The 18518-nt window shown below is 47.7% G+C and overlaps 1 long non-coding RNA gene across 1 annotated transcript; it reads right to left on the bottom strand.

Moving 5' to 3' along the window:
• Positions 1-10482: 10482 nt before the first annotated feature.
• On the bottom strand, positions 10483-12756 carry LOC121140237. Its single transcript, XR_005877029.1, has 2 exons — positions 11956-12756; positions 10483-10609 (listed from the first exon to the last, which is right to left on the bottom strand). It is a non-coding gene; the product is annotated as an uncharacterized LOC121140237 (long non-coding RNA).
• Between the last annotated feature and the right edge of the window lie 5762 nt (positions 12757-18518).

Raw genomic sequence — 18518 nt, 5'->3', positions numbered from 1 at the left:
CTCTTGACCAAGTTCTGTAAGTCCTTAGGGAAAAGCTGTTGTGGGTCCTGCTTAACCCTGTGCCGAGAGCAGAGGGCCAGCTGGCCTTCCTGTGTCACGCTGCTGTGAAACCACCAGCTCGCCACAGATGTCCTTCTCTTTAGAACGTGGTCACTTGGACCATCTTGCCTCTTGCTTTGCAGATCCGCTAACTGAGGCCCACTCTACTTTTCTATGGAGGCTCGTTAGATAGCTGAGTCAGGCCGGCTGTGTGTGAGTGTCGCACTCTATCTGCGTTTCCATTTGAAAATCACATTGCTAATGCCCAGTTATTTGAGGAAGCCAACACTTGTCTATTTTTAATGCCAAGTAACTGCCTCTTCTGTAAAACATGGCACTTTTAACTACTCTATATTTGAACAGTAAGGTTTATTTTTACTGGAGTGTGGTGAGAGTAGGGCTTGGTGCCATGTCCAGATGTTTTTCTACACATTATATGCTAAGTTGTAGTTGAGTCCATTAAGCAGTTCCTATGAGTTACACAGAGAATCAGTAGGTGCCTAGTGATAGCAATGTCTTGCAACCTCTGCCCCGCGAGATCGTCGTCTCTATAGGTCAGGAATTCTAGGTCAACAACCCAAGGTGGCAGCAGGATGAGACTGGGGTGTTGGCATAAAGTGGGGTTAGTTGAAAGACTCCTTTAGTTTGCATCAAGTCAGTTGTGTGGTTTAGCTGAGGAGGGTTGGAGGGAGGGGCTCATAGCATGGTGGGGGGCAGACAGTGATGTATTGGTGCATAGTGACATACTACAGCTCTCTTGCTCTTCTATGTGCAAGTGGCACTCTGTGCGTGCGTGTGTGCGTGCGTGCGTGTGTGTGTGTGTGTGTGTGTGTGTGTGTTTGTGTGTGTGTGTGTGTGTGTGTGACATGGAGCATGCACAGGCCCTTCCCTGGTCATATCACATCAGATTCTGATCATACACAGATACACCTCTCTGCTTCAGTGTTCTCAATGCCAGCCAGGGTTTTCCTCTGCTGCTCAGCTGAGGCAAAGAAAAAACTGGCTGGCTGGGCTTTCCTGAGAAGTGGTCATGGCTGCTTGTTGAACTTCATGGGCATCTTAAAGGATTTTCAAGGACAAATTTTACTTTATGTACTTTTCCCCCCCTCACTGGAGGACTTGGAACTGATCCCTTTGTAAAATGAGACTCTTTTGGACCACTAAACCCAACCACTCTGTCCTTAATCCCTTGCTTCCTGGGAGAACTTTTTGCCTAACTGGGAAGACTATATGGGACTGATGTCTAATTAGAATTTGAAATGCCACTTGGGCTAGGCAGTAGTGGTGCATGCCTTTAATCCCAGCACTTAGGAAGAAGAGGCAGGTGGATATCTATGATTTTGAAGCCAGCCTGGTCTACAGAGTGAGTTCCAGGACATCCAAGGCTACACAGAGAAACCCTGTTTTGAAAAACAAAACAAAACACACAAAAAAAGAAGTGCCACTTGGGAAGGTGAGAAGGAACCTTGTTAACCATATCCTGTCAGCCACCGACATTTAAACTTCCCTGGCTCCATGCCACTCTGCATTTGAGTAACACTAACAGTGCCTCAGAGGGTGAGGCCCTCTGATGAGCCAGTGACCACAGAGACGAGGAACCACCCTAAGCCCGGGGCACAGATCCAAAACAAGCCACTCAGTTCCTGTCCTGAAGATCATACCCTGCAAGAAATCCAGGTGGTGTAGAACACTGGAAACCCTAGCTGGCCTGGACTGAGGAGATTTGATTCGTAAGATGTCTGTCATTAACTGGTGAAGAGACCTGGGACAGGACCTCTCTGGTCTTGGGCATACTCACCTGTTAGTGGGACAGGAGTAGGTTTATCTGCCCAATGTTTTGTCCCTTGGTTTCTTTGCTGGGGAGGGGGGATCTTGAATTATTTTGTTTGTACCGAAACAAAATATTGATCATTTCCCCAGGAAAAAGGCACACAGTGTATCTAAAGTCAAGGATTTGTGTATAAGATTTCAGGCAATTAGCTGGGACATGGTTGGCATATGCCTGTCATCCCAGCAGAGGGGAGGCTGAGGCGTAAAGATTGAGAAATCATATAATGAGACATTCTCTCTCTCTCTCTCTCTCTCTCTCTCTCTCTCTCTCTCTCTCTCTCTCTCTCTCTCTCTCACACACACACACACACACACATACACACACACACACACACACACACTCACACACACACACCAAAACAAAACAAACAAAAAAAACCACAGAGGATTTTTTGATAGTTTTGACCTGGGTCTTGCCATATAGTCCAGGCTGGCCTCAAACTCACAGAGATCTACCTGTCTCTGTCTCATGAGTGCTGGAATTAAAGGCGTGCCCAGCTAAGAGAGACTTTACAATGTAGTAAAGACTGCCTTATTGCAAAGCAACAGGACCTAAGAACAAGCACCCGGGCATGGGTTCACATGAAGATCTTAAGACTGTCATTTTACAGAGAAACCCTGTCTCGAAAAACAAAACAAAACCAAAAAAAAGACTGTCATTTTAACACCCCAACTTTGTGATGAGAATGCTTTTTCTTCTCTGAACACCAAAAGCATTAAAGTCAGGTGTAAATGAAAAAACAAAAGAACAGGCACCCAAGGCCGCAGAGGCCTCGAAACCCAGGTGAGCCTTCTTCAACCTTCTTCCAGCCCTCGCTTTCCACAGTGAGCAGCATTGCCTCTGCACCCTCTGTGTACCGTGACAGAGAATTGTGCAACCAGGGGAGGCTTGTGTTTATCAGACTGCATTCCTGATGTCAGGGACCCGCATTTCCTGTCCACACACTCACAGACCAAGGCTGTGACAATGGCTGGTTCTTTGGGAAGCCACGGCCCCGTCCAGACAGGGTATTTGTGGCCTGTCTTTATAGCACTCTTAGCCAGTTTAAAGGGGGAGAGGTGCCTTTCCACAAACACAGAAAGGCCCTTCTGATGCTCATCCTGAGTCAGTGTCTTGAAACTAACCAGACCTTGAAAGTGTGGACAACATGGCCTGCGGCTATGGGAGCCCCAGGTACAGGCAGAGAGGCCAGGAGGTTTGCTCGATCCTGACAAAAGTTTCTTGTTTGTCACCTGAGTGAGCCCAGGGTTATGCCCCATGATTCTGACTTTGAAGTGGAGAGGGTTCAATGCCCAGTGGTTACCTCATTTCTAACACATATTTACCAAGTGCCCCTGAGCCCCAAGGCACCAATTTCAGAGGCTCTGAAAATGTGAATAGACTCAAGTGAACTGGATACTATTCTAAACAGAGCCACAGAAACGCTCTCCAGTCACTGAGTTTGGGAGGAGCAAAGCTGTGAGCTTCTTTGATGTTACCAGGGACAGTACAGAGTCAGTGTCCCACAGCTAGCCATGCTAAACATGACATTTCAATGTTTCCTTCCTGGATTATAGAGAAGAGTGATGGTTCTCCTCTCTCTTTCTCCTCTCTCTCCTCTCTCTTTCTCCTCTCTCTCCTCTCTCTCCTCTCTCTCCTCTCTCTCCTCTCTCTCCTCTCTCTCTCCTTCCAGACTGGTTTCTTTTATCCTCTGTGTGTGAGTGTTTGCTTGCATGTATGTACATATATGTGCATGCCTGGTACTCACAGGAGCCAGAAGAGGCACTAGATCCTTTAGAACTGGAGTTTCATGTGGGTGCTGGGAAAGGAACCTGGGTCATCCATAAGAGCAGCCTGTGCTTCCTGTCACTAAGCCATCTCTTTAACAACTGGTACCATTTTCTTTTCTTTTCTTTCTTTTTCTTTTTTTTAGATTTATTTATTTAGTATACAGCGTCTGTCTGTATGTCCATAGGCCAGAAGAGGGCGCCAGATCACATTACAGATGGTTTTGGCCCCCCATGTGATTGCTGGGAATTGAACTCAGGTCCTCTGAAAGAACAAGCTAATGCTCTTAACCTCTGAGCCATCTCCCCAGTCCCCTGGTACCATTTTCTTTTGCAGGGGAGCTCAAGACAGGACTCATTATGTAGCTCTGGCTGGCCTCAAACTCAGAGAGAGCCATCTGCTTCAGCCTCCCAAGGGCTTCCATTAAAGGCATGGGTCACTGTGCCCTGCTAGGTACCATTTTCTTGATCATCAATGGATGTGATGGGTGAGTGGCTCTGGACATGCCTAGTTAGACTGGAGGTCCTAGGTGGGGCCTGGTGGGGTCAGGTCAGTGGTAACTGGTCAGTCTCATTCCCTACCACAGCTCGATCACCTAGGAAAGAACTTGCCTCTGGTAAGGAGCTCAGAAATCTCTGGAAGAAGAGACTGAAGAATCATGATGAGAGGAGTGATGAGTGCTGGCGGTTATGGTGTTCAACCAGACCGTCACCACCAACTTCACTTCCGAATCCCTGAGCAGTCCATGAGACTGCGCTTTGTATGGCAACGCTGAGCCGGTTCCTTTCTTCCGGGTGCCAAAGCATGCAAGTCAGATCTGGGGACTTTCAGGAAATTTGTCTCACTTCTGTAAGGCTCCACGCAGCAAGCCCTGGGCTGAGGCGCAGCTCGGGGAAGGGCAGCCAAGGGGCAGGTAAGCTGTAAGCAGTACAAGATGATGGCCACCTGCCTCGTGTGTGTGTGTGGGGGGGGGGGGCTGGGGTATGAGCAGAACCCGTGCTTGCCAAGTTTCCACGGGTCCTCCGCACCTTGGTGCACACGGCTGCCGGGCCCGAGGGTGCAGCCAGGGTAGGCTGAGTCAGCAGCCTGCCGGTTTTCCTCCAGCTGTGGCCTGCCCACAGTCACCCTGCCACTCCTGGGAATGTTGCTGAGTGGCTAGGTCTGTGCTGCAGCAGTGTTCTTCAGGCCTCTCAGCCATGCAAGAGCAGAGGATGAACCGAGGGAGTGAGCCCGCAGCGTTTAGATGTGAAGACAAGGAAATGCTGTATCCATCAAAAAATCCCGGACTTTGGGCTGCCTCTTAGCTGGGTATAGGAACAATACTGTGTTCCTTTGCAAGCTCATTCCCTCACCCAGAGTCTCTGTCTCTGATTCCTCCCTACACCCCCCCCCCCCTCCAATGCTGCTTGACTCCTCAAGAAAGCCTCAGTTTTGGAAACAGCTTCGGCCTTCCCTTCCGTGCTGCGGCCCCTGCGTCTAGCCTCAGGACTGCTCACACACTCGCACTTGCTGGCTTGGCCAGTGAACACAAAGGCTCCCTTGTTTCTGGCCCCGCTGAAGTCACATGCTTTCACTCTTAACCGGAGCTTTAAAACGAAAGACCCGCCCTCTCTGGCCCCAGATGACCCTGTTTACGTCTGGGGAGCCGATTCCAAACAGCTACAGTAGTGAAAACTGCTTTCGAGGGTGACTTCCCACTATTGGTGTAGAGGGAACAGATCTTCACTTTGTGTAATGAGGGAACTTTAAGGAGTTTTGGGAAATGGCTGTGGGGGAAAATACTAGGAAGCCAGCAACTGGCCCCAACTTCTCTATTTTCTGAAGTATCTCTTAGCCAGGACCCCAGGGGCCAAGATAAAGCTTGAAAGAAACAAAAGGATGAGCAGAGTTTTAGGGGCTTAGAGACAGAACATTCTAGATGTTCCTAGTCAGATCCTATTTTGTTTAATCCCTGAAGAAAGTGGTATTTTATTTCTTTTTAAGATAAAGTTTTTTTATTTGTTTGTTTTTTTTTTGTGTGTTTAATGAGTTAATGAGTGATGCTCTTTGTTTGGTGTTACTAAGAGTAGGAAAGAAAGTTCTCTTCCTTAGCATAGGGGAGTGACCTATTGAACTGTGGAAGCTTCTAGAAATGTCTGGGCCCAGATCTGTTTTGTTTTGATTTTTCTGTTTGTACCATAAAGATTCCTTTCTCTCACTTTGTGAGTAGTGACCCACGTTCACTGTGAAGGAAGTCAAGTTTCCTTTGATTGTTCTTATTCTGATCAGAGTGGTAAAAGCTGAAGGGAAAACACCAAAGCCCAGGAGTGCTGGCAACACCAGAATCCCCAGATGAGGTACCACGTGTGGGCCACACAGATAACAAAGGATCAGATGCCGGCTGGCCTCCTTGTGCGTCCCTGAGAAAGTAGTGGAGCAGCAGAGATGGAGCCAGACTCGGCTGTCCTTGGGCAGTGGTTCTCAACCTTCCCAACGCTGTGACCCTTTAATACAGTGCCTCATGCTGTGGTGGCCCCCCAAGTCATACAATGGCTTTCATTGCTACTTTGTAATTGTACTTTTGCTACTGTTATGAATAGCAGTGTAAATATCTGATATGCAGGATATCTCCATATGTGACCCCATGGAAGCATTGTTTGAGACCCTCAGGTTGAGAATCATAATTGTAGGGTCTGGAGAAGTTCTTCAGGTAGGTGAGTTTCCTTCCCAGTGACGAGGCAGGGAAGGACTCTGCTGCTGTGTCTGGGCTTAGGAGAAAGAGTGCATGGCCAGTGGGTAGTGTGCATGCCCCGGGAAGAGGACCCGCGGCAATAATTGCTGTCTCTGGCTTGGGAAGTGTCAGGGAGCTGCATTAGTACACTATGGGAAGGTAAGTAGAAAGTAGGCGCTCACAGAGAGGAAGTAGCAAACAGGATGGCAGAGGTCGTGGTGACTATGGCAGACAATGGTGCTCACTCAACACTGTAGTCCTGAGTCAGGTGGACCATGAAACCTAAGCAGGAGTGAAGTTTCACCTTTGGTCTGAGGCAGAGAATAGTTATAGGCCATCCTGTACCCCGTCTTCCCAGTCCTTGTCGAAGGGTCTCATGTTCCACAAAATGGGGCAGCCTCTGTCACCATGGTTGCTTATGCAGAACACAGCTTCTGGCCAAACTGAATGTGTAGCCAGTGTGTGCGTGTCTGTCCATTGGAACACAGTGTACCCTTGCTCACCCTGACTGCTATAGTAGTGAAAGGAGAGCAGGTTGCCCCCCACTTTTCCATTTCCTACCCATTGCTTTTAGGGTCTCACTATGTAGCTCTGGCTGGTTTGGAACTTGAAGTGTAAATCAGGCTGGACCTTATCAAATTCATAGAAATCCACCTGCCTCTACCTGAGTTCTGGGATTAAAGGTATATGCCACCATACCTGGTTTATCCATGTAGTCTTGCTATATAGGCTAGGCTGGGCTGGAATTATCCATCTTCCTGCTTCAGTTCCCTAAATGCTGGGATTAAAGATACGCACCACTATGCTTGGCTTTGCCCAAACTTGAAACTGTTATTTAAAAAAAATAATGGCTGGATATGGTGTTAAACCCAGCTTCTTGGAAGGTTTAGATGGGAGGATCAGGGGTTCAAGTCCTGCCTAGAGTGTATAGTGAGACCCTATCTCACACAAGTAGGCATGCAAAAGCATAAGAAACACCTTGGTAATTTAGTCATGCATTAAAAGATTTCTTAAGAAGGAAAACCAAACCAGATCACTCTCTGATCATAATTAACAAAATATGTACATGCTTTATTGCAAAATGTTTGTACAAATGGTCAGCTTCTATACTCATTAAACATAAGATTTATACGACTTACTGATCAGTTTCTCTTCTTTGGGGGGGCATTAGAGACAGGGTTTCTCCATGGTTTTGGAGGGTGTCTTGGAACTAGCTCTTGTAGACCAGGCTGGTCTCGAACTCAGAGATCCTCCTGCCTCTGCCTCCTGAGTGCTGTGATTAAAGGAGTGTGCCACCACCACCCAGCAATCAGATTCTTTTCTTTCTTATTTTTATTTTTCAAGACAGGGTTTCTCTGTGTAACCCTGGCTGTCCTGAAACTTACTTTGTAGGCTAGGCTGACCTCCAACTCACAGAGTTCTGCCTCCTGAGTACTGGGACAAAGGGGTGTGTCACCACCTCCAGGCTCACCCTTCCCTTTCCCTTCCTCCCTCCCCCGCTCTCTTTCTTGGTGTCTATAACCCAGACTGGCTTCAAACTCACTAAGAAGCCAAAGATTATCTGGAACTTTAGATCCTCTCAAGTCCTGGGATTACAGAATTTATGTCAATACATGTGGTTTATGCAGTGCTGAAGATCAAATCTGGGCTTTGTGCATGCTAGGCAAGCATACTACCATCTGGACTCCATTCTTAGACTGCAGATTCATTCATTTTTCCTTCATTCACCCATTCTCTCCTTTTCCTTTTCTTTCTTTTGAGACAGGGCTTCACCGAGTAGCTCTGATTGGCCTGGACTTCTCTTTGTAATACAGGAGTAGGGGAGGATGGCTTGAATTTATGGAGTCTGCCTTGCCTCCTGAGTGCTGGAATTAAAAGCATACTCCACCATGCCCGGCATCTGATTATTTCTTTAGAAATTATGCCTAAGCTCAATGTCTGGGTAATAAGTGTAAGGGATACTAAACGCTAGGATAGATAAAGCTCCCATTTTCAAAGGCTTCACACAAGAGTCTATTTCTCCCTTACACATGTGTCTAATGTATGTGGCCTATGACCTTTACGTGATTGTTCATATTCCATCCAGCTTATTATGCTGTCACCACGAACAAGTTCTTTTAGAAGCCACTAAGTCTGGAAACGCACAGGGTGGAGAACATACTCCAGGCTTCTCAGCTTGGAAGGGATGCATGCCACCCCCCACTCACTTTGCGTCAGGGAGGGAAGCGGGTTACATACGATCAAACTTACCTCAAGGAAAACTGAGGAATACAGTTGGTGGCTGCATAGCTCCGGGTAGTCTCTTCCCAGGACTGAGCAGGACGGTGAGTGTCAATGACTCAGACTCTCCCCTCTACTAGTTACCAGGGAGAAAACATACACTGAGTCCGGAGTCTGTTGAAGCAGGATCTCAATTTATTCCAACAGGCAGGAACTTACATAGGGCTGAGGTAGGGGATGGGAATCTTAGGATGGGCTAAGGTGATGTGAGGAGTAAGGGCCAATAATATTCCACCAAGCTGGCAGGTAGCTAGGCAAATGGCAGTCTTACTTCAGGTCTGACTGAGTAACCCCAGTGGAGGTTACAGGCCAGAGACAAGTCACCAAACTCTAGCCAGGCTCAGGTGGTTATACTGGGCCTTGCATCTGAGCCTTTTTTAGGCCCAACGGGTAGCCATTTCCCAGAACACTTGTTATGTGAGGTTTCTCTGGGGAGAATGAACAAATGTCTATTCACCCCAGATAGGGAACCAAGGATAGACAATTCTACCCAAGTGTTGCTTGAACCAAGGAGTTTATTGGACTCACTTACAGGAACATGAGTTACTTACAGGAAGAATGGGCACCCACAAGCAGCCGCACCATCAAAATGTCTCATCTCAGCATGGATGATGACTTCCCCACAGCCACATAGATGGCTTGCCCCTTATGAACCTTCCACTTTCCATATTCTCTGGCAACTTCCAAGATCATGTGAAGCTGGCGAGGAATTATGTACAGCTTGAAGGAGGGAGTAGCCAGAATCTCAGGTAGGGATCTAATGGCTCTCTGTCCCAGTTAGCAGGTCTGAAAGAGGCTGGCTTGTGAGCAACCACAGCTGCTTTTGATTTAGATGATAACAGCTATTACACTCCAAGGAGATCGTCCTTGGCACCTGTGTACTGTGACAGACACTTGATTTTAGACAGCCATTATCTCTGGTCACAATAGGATGAGTTTCTCAAAAGCTCTGATGCCTGCGTCAAAATTGCCTTTCACTAAGTTTGTACCACTTTATGCTGTTAGTTCTAGTATACCACAATCCCACTAGAAAAGATTATCTAAAATGAAATGCAGTACTATTATCTGAAACATTTTTATTTTGCTAATTTTGGATGAAAGGGGTACATTTCATTGCTTAATATATTTGTTATTTTCTAAAAGACTGAGGCATATGTGCATGCTTAATTGTCATAGTTTCTTCTGTTAATTATCTCTTGGCATTAGCTCTTTTGGGGGGGGCAGTGGTGGACAGGATCTTAATATACGGCTCAGGCTCGCCCTGAACTTGCAATCATCTCACCCCAGTCTTTCGAGCGCTGAGGTTACAGGTGTTGTTTACCGCCATGGCCATATGCGTTTAACTCCTTCGTCTTATGGCATTAGTATTTTATTGTCCATTTATGAGTTCTTTATAAATTGTTTTTGTTTGATAATTTCATTTATGGGAGCTCTAACATTTTTAATATATTAAAACCACACATACTTTTCCTTTATGACTTCTGTTGCTTTTATGCTTTTAGATGTTTTGCATAAAAAAACAAATCTTTAAGAAGAAAGAAATTCAAATGCTGGTTGAGGAGGGGATGTTGCTCAGTGGTAGAGCAGGCATTCAGGATGCACGAGGCCCTGAGTTCAATTCCTAGCATTAGTTGACAGCAGCAGCAGCAAAATCCAAAATGTTTACTTACAAAAGCTTCTAGTTCTTTCTGGTGCTTTGCTTATGCTGGGTCTGGTGACACCTGCCTGTAATTCCAGCACACACTCAGAAGGCCAAGACAGAAGGATTTTACAGTTTAGGCCAGCCTGTGCTATAGAATGACAGAAGAAAACCTCATCTCAAAAAGCAAGCAAGCAAATAAACATTGCTTCCCTTCAAAAGACAGTCATTTATTCTGACTGACATTCTTTCTGGAATGTGTGTGAGCTGGAAAATACAGAAAACTCCCACAGGTAGCGGGTTCCCTGTAACATTTCTCTGCTGTTGCTGATCGCCAGAAGACCTGGAATACAAATGCTGTCGGTCAGGATTGATCTTGCTCCAATCACCTTCCAGTTACATGGACACAGTCACTCACTGTCCCCCAGTCCTTTCTCTCTCTCACTTAGTACTCTCCTTCCAAGTCCACGTGACTAACTCTGTAAAGACAGTCTGAGACACTGGTGGGACACACAGCCGACTAAAATGGCTAAAATCCATTTAATTCCCTGTCTTCTCTCATCATTAGACTCAAGGAAAATCATTTGGATCCAGTGGGGTTATGTTCCCACCCCAAGTAGAGTCTCCCCTTCACCTTTTACCCAGCATCCTGCAATTTTGGATGGTGGAAATTCCCCATACTCCCTCCTCTTCCCTTTGGGGGAATGAGAAGTCACTCTGCTGACTCATTGTTTTCTGCCCCACAGTTCAGAGCCCCTCTCTCTGAAACTGAGCTAGGTACTCCTGTGTTCTCTGAGTCTTGTTTACAAGGTTCGCTCCTGTGGCTTCTCTAGAAACCAGCGCCACGTGGAGTGCTTTCTTGTAGGGCGATGGTGGGATTAAACACCTTTAATCCCAGCACTCAGGAAGCAGAGGCAGGAGGATCTTTGTGAGACCAGCCTAGTCTACAAGAGCTAGTTTCACGACAGCCTCTAAAGCCACAGAGAAAGCCCGTCTCGAAAAACAAAAAACAAAAAGAAAGAAAGAAAAAGAAACCAGCGCCTTTGTCTCCTGGGGTGTAGGTCTTCTGAGTACGCTTTTACCATGCTGGGCTCACTATCTCCAGGGTCTCCTGGCCTGCCTATCTATTTTCACCCATCTCTGAGAGGGTGGACTTGGAGCACTGTTTCTCCCTGGGCCTGGAAAATGGTTGCTCCAGAGGATGTAGGGTGAGTGGATAGTCCTTCTACCCACAGATCCTCTTCAGTGGAGGAGGAAAGACAGAAGCAGGGCCTGGATGGCTGGGTAAATTCACTGAGCCCAGCATGTATCCCTGAGCACTGTGTAGGTTTTCTGGAGGTTGTTAGGATGGACCGGCCTGATTACTGCCTTGGAGAAGCAGACCCTCCCCACCTGAGTTATAGCCTTGACTGACAGCCAGAAATGACTACAACATTCCCTTTTGAGAGGTCTAGGATCAAAAGCTCTTCCCTGTGAAGAGGCCCAGTGGTTAAACTTCCTCAAAAAGGAGGCAGCTTGTGGGAGAAATTCTCATGTCACAGGCTACAGAGAAGTGCAGCCTGGAGAACCAGATTCTTGAACAATCCATGAACTTTCCCCAGGGCTAGTGACTGTGAACTTACTGATCAGAGGCCCTTTCCTTCCCCCAAATTCCATCTTACAGAAGACCCTGGTAGATTTTTCACTTACCTGCTTCAGATGACCCTATCTTCTCTCAAGATACTCCTTGACCTGCTGCAGGGAGGGAGGCAGAGGAAAGGGTAGTTTCCTTGAGAGACCAGGGCAGGGGAGCAGCAGGAGAGCTGCTTGTCTGCAGAGGAAGCAGTGAGGAAGGCTGAGACTCTTTGAACTGCTCCCACAAGCTGACAGGAAAGTTGCACAAACACCATCAGGCTCTGGCAGGATGTGAAGGGAGCAGCCAGGATGAATAAGTAGCTCCTTTGAAGGCTTCCCACCCTGACTAAGGGTAAGGAGTGGGAAGTAAACCTCCCCATCATCTGACAGTTATCTTGGAAGCAGGCTTCTCTGTGGTTGAGTTCCCAGCACCAGCAGAAGCAGAAGATAGGAATGTAAGAAGCTGCTGTGAGTTGTCACCAATAGGAGGTCCCAGGGGAGGCTGGCAGGAGCTACAGGAGGACAAGGTCAGCCCGGGTCCTGGCTGGACAGCAACAATGAGGTCTAGCTATGGTCCAGAAGGCTGGAGAAGATCAACAATGGCCTCAGGGCTATGAGATGAGCCAGCTACCTGTCCTGTGGGACCTAGACCTGAAGGAAAGTGTGGCTCCTTGTTAAAAAAAAGAAAGAAAACAAAGATGAGTTTTAAGCTGCTAAGCCAAGCTCAGACACCTTCTGAGCATTAGGCCCTGTGCAATTGGTTGCATTAGGTTGGAGTGTGAGGTTAAGCAGAGAGAAGGGGGCATAGGACAGATGAATCTGGACTAGATGGGAAGGGGGTGAGAGGGATCCCTGAGGAGTCCTTTGGTACTCAAAAACACGGGGAGACACATAGACTCTATTAACAACACATTTTTAACTTGCAGACAGGACTTTACATCTCTGAAACCATATAACAAAGGTGACAATTTTATGAGCCAAGTTATGCATAGCACATTTTATGTTCCTAAACGACCTAAGTGATTTTTGTAGGTCCTTCAAGGACATTAAAAAAGTAAATGTTGGGGCTGGAGAGATGGCTCAGTGGTTACAAGAATTTGCTGCTCTTCTATAGGAGTCCAGTTCAGTTCCCAACACCCATGACAGGGTCTCACAACTACCTATAACTCTAGCTCTGGGGGCATTCAACACCTCTTCTGGTCTCTGAGGGCACACACACGTAGATTAAAATAAATCATAAAAATTTCATTTTTCAGTTTGTCATGGTGGCTCATGATCGTAACCCCACTGAGAGGCTGAGGCAGGATTATTGCCTAGAACTGGCCTATAGTGTCTAAAAAACCAAAGCAAAGAAAGAAGGAAAGAAAAAGGAGAAGTAGGGGAGATTCTCAGTCGTAAAATGTCTTTCTTGCAAGCATAGAACCCACATAAAAAACTGGGCATGGCCCCCATGTGCCAGCCACCCCAGCAGATCGTGAAGGCCTGACAAAGACAGGTCGACCGTTGAAGCACATTAGCCGGTAGCCTTGTCAAATCAGCAAGCTTTAGGTTCGTTGTCTCAGAAACGAACGGGTGGAGGGCTGTGGAGGTGACTCAGAGGTTGGGAGCGCCCATATCAGGCTCACCTGGAGCTCACGTTCCAGGGGTCTGATGCTCTCTTCTGGCGCTGAAGGCACACACATCAAACAGACTAGGGTGGAGAACGAGCAAAGGGCACCAAATGGTTACCTCTGGCCTCCACAGGCACACGCGTATAGGTACCACACTAACACATAACACAAGCACACATGTATAGGTGCCCACACTAACATGTAACACATAACACAAGCACACATGTATAGGTACCCACACTAACACGTAACACATAACACAAGCACACATGTATAGGTACCCACACTAACACGTAACACAAACACTCACAGAAATAAATAAAATTCTTCCCTCCTACCTGTCTACCTAGTTTTACTTGCCACTGTCTTATTTTCTGTTTGGAGACCATCATTCCAGGGGTCATTTGGTGGCTGGTCGTACGTCCTTTTACTGGGGAGGATCTGGCCCCAGAGCCTAAAGGGAAAGGTTGAAAGTGGGCACCTTCCAGGCCCTGCCAAGTGGGCACAACAGAGTTAGTACAAGAGGTTTATTGGGGGAGGGGAGAGCGAAAGAGTGAGAGGCCAGGTCGGAGTGGGGACATGAGAGAGGCAGACAGACAGACAGAACAGGAAAGAGGCAAGAGAAGCAAGAAAGGTAAGAGAGGAAAGAGAGGAAGCAAGAGGAAAGAGACAAGAGAGCGAACTGTGCCTGGTAGACACTCTTAAGGGTCACATGTCGGGTAGCCCTGGGTGGAAAGGCACCTAGCGACTGGTGATGATGTAACTGCTTTGGCGGCAGAGGCAGGCAGCTGCCGCATCTGCAGTGGAAACTAACAAAGGAGAGGGGGAAATTGAGGGCGAAGAGGTACGGAAGCCGGAGGGAGGAGCACACGGTCACACCTGTGCTCGCACGCTCAGACTGCAGCTCTCAGAGGCCAGCTTCCGAAGGACGCTTGAACAATAATGAGGAGCCGATTGTTCCTGATTGGCCCCAAGGAGTCCGAGAGCTGGCATCATCTCCTGAGTCGAGAACGCCTGTGAGTCCCCCGGGCCGGCCCCCCTCCGCACGCCCACACTGTGCACTGGACAGCTTCATAGAACTCGGTCTCCTGCTCCTTCGTTCCCTTCCCAGGGTGGGGCTGCAGCGGTGGAGCACCGCTGTCCAGCAGGACTTTGGGGGACAGGAAAAGAAAGCCATCCAGCTGACAGACCCCAGCTAAGTTCTGTCCTCGCTGCAGGGGGATATTGCCTATCCCCTACACCAAACCTCCACTGCCCCTAGTCTGTGCGGCCCCAAACAGCCTGTGGCAGAAGAACAGACCTGGGAAGGATCACAAATCAGGGCCCAGGGTGTGTGTGGGGGGGACAACTGGCAATTCCTCCCCACCTGCAGTGATGGTGGTGGCGGGAGTGCAGCCAGCGGGTGACAGCGGGCGCCCAGGGTAGGCCTCGTGCCCTCTCTGTGAGGGTGACTGAATCTGCCAGCTGTGGGGCCTGTCCGTGCCAAGTCTGCCCTGGCTCCGTCTAGTCGTAATCGATGCTGGCGCCAGGCCAGGCCCCCTGCCAGCTCCGGTCACACTCGGCTAGCGCAGAGGCCCAGCCCATTAACTCCTCGCCAAGGCCCATTGTCTGGGTCCCAGCCCAGTGGTTTATTTACTCCAGGCTGGACGGGAGGTGGCGGCCAGCAACAGCCCGGGCGGGAGAGGATGGGGTGCAGGGGAGGCCTCCGCAGTCCCAGGGCAGGGCCTGCTGTTAGGACTTTCTGTTGGGATTTTCGTTGCTTGAAAGATTCCAAGGCTATCTCAGCGCTCCTCTGGGAGGTGTAGACACTGGAGAATAGAGACCCTTAAACCCCACTCACCTCCAAAGCCCCTTGAAGAACTTTTTTTTAAAACCTCGAATGCTGTCTTGCTCTTTTTAAGTTGGCATTTAAATATTTTCATCACACGATCATCCTTTCTATCATTTTTAGGAATATATACCTTTATTATATAGAATAGTCATGAAGTGTTGGTGGGCTTTTTTGTTTGTTTGTTTGTTTTTGAGACAGGATTTCTCTGTGTAACAGTCCTGGCTGCCCTGGAACTCACTCTGTAGACCAGGCTGCCCTCAGACTCACAGAGATCCACCTACCTCTGCCTCCCCAGTGCTGGGATTAAGGCATGCATGACCACTGCCCGGCATCATGAAGTTTTAATGGAAAATTATTACTGACATTTTACAATTATAATTTAGCATTTAGCACTTGGGAGACAGAGACAGGTGGATCTCTGTGAGTTCCAGACCAGCCTGGTCTACAGAGTGAGTTCCAGGACAGCCAGGGATACACAGAGAAACCCTCTCTAGAAAAGAAATTCGCATCTGTATTTTCTTTCTTTTTTGTTTTGTTTCAGCTTTTCATTACCTCTTTTTACTTCTTTGTGTGATGGGAGTGGCTTGTGTCCTGGCAGGCTAAAGGAAAACTTGTAGGAAGTGGTTCTCTCCTTTCATCATTTGGGTTCTGGAGAATCAAACTCAGTTGTCACCCTTGGTAGTAGATTCCTTTACCATCTGAGCTATCCACTTGGCCTGATTTCTCATTTGTTTGTTTTGTTTGAGATAGAGTCTCACTCCGTAGCTGAGGTTAGCCTGGAATTCACTATATAGCCCAGGCTAGCCTCCAACTCACTAGTGGCCATCCTTCTGCCATAAGTGCTAGGGTTATAGGTTATAATGGAGTTCTTTTTAAATAGCCAGTGCTGGCTAACTATCACAGCATTTTTATTCTCACAGCAGTTCTGCACTGAATGAAAATGAGGACATGACTGCACCTAGGTATGGATGAGGAGGAGGTTTTTATTGTAGGTATGAGGGAAGAGTCCAGACTGACTGTGGTCAGCAGGATAGACTGGGCCATGAGAAGAGAGGAAAGGGGGAGAGCAAGAGAGAACCCAATGAGGAACCAAGAGAGAGCATAGCCAAAGTGACTGGGTTTTAGAGGAAGAGAGAAGCCAGGATGGGGGACGGGGGAGGCGAGGGGGGTTTAGGGAAGCAAAGCTTAGAGGCTAGAGAGGTTTGGGGTAGGAGTGGGTAAGAAGTGTTGGAGGAGCCAGGGGCCTCGCTATACTGGGAGCCTGGTGCCAGCATCAGCTTTGATATGTTGAATAGGCGCCTCAGTTGGCCATTTTCCCCAGGTTTCTCTGAGACCTAACAGGCACCATTCAGTATCCATTTAAGGATCATAGTGGGACAAACTAAAGTTTCTGTTGATGGTTTTGAGACAAGGTCTTACTGTATAGCCCAGGCTAGGCTGGCCTCAAACTGAAGATTCTCGTGCTTCAGCCTCCCAACTAATCCTTTCTTTATTTATATTTTGAGACAGGGTTTCTCTGTGTAACCCTGGCTATCCTGGAACTCACTCTGTAGACCAGGCTTAGAGATCTACCTGCCTCCACCTCCAGAGTCCTAGAATCAAAGGTGTGTGCCACCACTAGCCAGCCCCCTTTGTAGAACATTTTTTTTTGTTTTTTTTGTTTTTTGAGGCAGGGTTTCTCTGTGGTTTTAGAGGCTGTCCTGGAACTGGCTCTTGTAGACCAGGCTGGTCTCAAACTCACAGAGATCCGCCTACCTCTGCCTCCTGAGTGCTAGGATTAAAGGTGTGCACCACCTCCTCCCAGCACATTTTGTTTTTTATAGATGTTTTTGTTGTTGTTTGTGGTGGTTTGGATAGTAAGGGCCCCATATACTCTTGTGTTGGAATGCTTGGACATAGGGAGTAGCACTATTAGGAGGTGTGGCCTAGTTGGAGTAGGTGTGGCCTTGTTGGAGGAAGTGGGCCACTGGGGGTGGGCTTTGAGGTCTCAGTGTGTCTCAGTTCACTTCCAGCTGCTTGCCATTCCTGATGTAGATGTCTCAGCTTCTTGTCTAGCACTGTGTCTGCCTGCACGCTGCCATGCTTCCTGGGGACTAAACCTCTGAACTGTAAGCCAGTCTCAATTAAATATTTTCTTTTATATGAGTAGCTGTGGTCATGGTGTCTCTTCACAATAGAAACACTAATGAAGACTTTGCTTTGTTTGTTTGAGACAGGGCCTTACTAAGTGCTGCCCTGAAACTCTCTATGTAGACCACACTGACCACCTGCCTCTTGTCTCCTAAGTCCTGGGATTAAAGGTGTATATGGCCATTCCTGGGTGTTTTGTTTCTTCGGTTTAATTTTTTTTAAATTTAAAGATTTATTTTATTTGTAACTATGTGCATATGTGGCAAGTGTGTGTGCGTGTTTGTGTGTTTGTGTGTGTGTCCAAGGATGTGCACATGTGAGTACAGGTACCCTTAGAGTCCAAAAGACAGCGTATGATCCTCTGCAATTGGAGTTACAGGCAGTTTTAAGCTGCTAGATGTCTCTAGTAGGAACCAAACTCAGGTCATACAACTTTGGTGATATTGAACTCAGGCTCCTGAAGTTGGACTTGAACTCCTGATTCTCCTGGCTCCACCTCAAAAGTTTTAACACAGGCCAGGTATTGGGCACACCTTTAATCCCAGCACTCGGGAGGCAGAGGCAGGAGGATCTCTGTGAGTTCGAGGCCAGCCTGGTCTACAGAGCGAGTTCCAGGACAGCCTCTAAACAATACAGAGAAACCCTGTCTGGAAAAACCAAAAAAAAAAAAAAAGCTTTAACAAATTTTATTAGTTTTTTTCCTTTAAACTAGCAACAAACTTGTTATACATGTCAATCCCAGTTCCTTCTCCCTACCCTTCTCCCCTGCTTCCCATCAACTCCCTGTTCCATTCTTTTTCTGCTCCCCAGGGAGGGTGAGGCCTTCCATGGGGATCTTCAAAATCTGTCATATCATTTGGAGCAGGGCCCAGGTCCCTCCCTCCCCCAGTATCCCTCTTTGTGTGGAGTGAGCTCCCAAAGCCCATTTGTACACTAGGGATAAATACTGATCCATTACCAGAGGCCCCATAGATTGCCCAGGCCTCCTAACTGACACCCACATTCAGGGGACCTGGGTCTGTCAGCTACCAGTCTGGGGTCCATGAGCACCCCGTTGTTCAGGTCAG

Source organism: Mesocricetus auratus, unplaced genomic scaffold (genome assembly GCF_017639785.1).
Source record: "Mesocricetus auratus isolate SY011 unplaced genomic scaffold, BCM_Maur_2.0 Super-Scaffold_100004, whole genome shotgun sequence".
NCBI classification, from domain to species: domain Eukaryota; kingdom Metazoa; phylum Chordata; class Mammalia; order Rodentia; family Cricetidae; genus Mesocricetus; species Mesocricetus auratus.
This window is presented reverse-complemented; position numbering and strand designations above follow the sequence as displayed.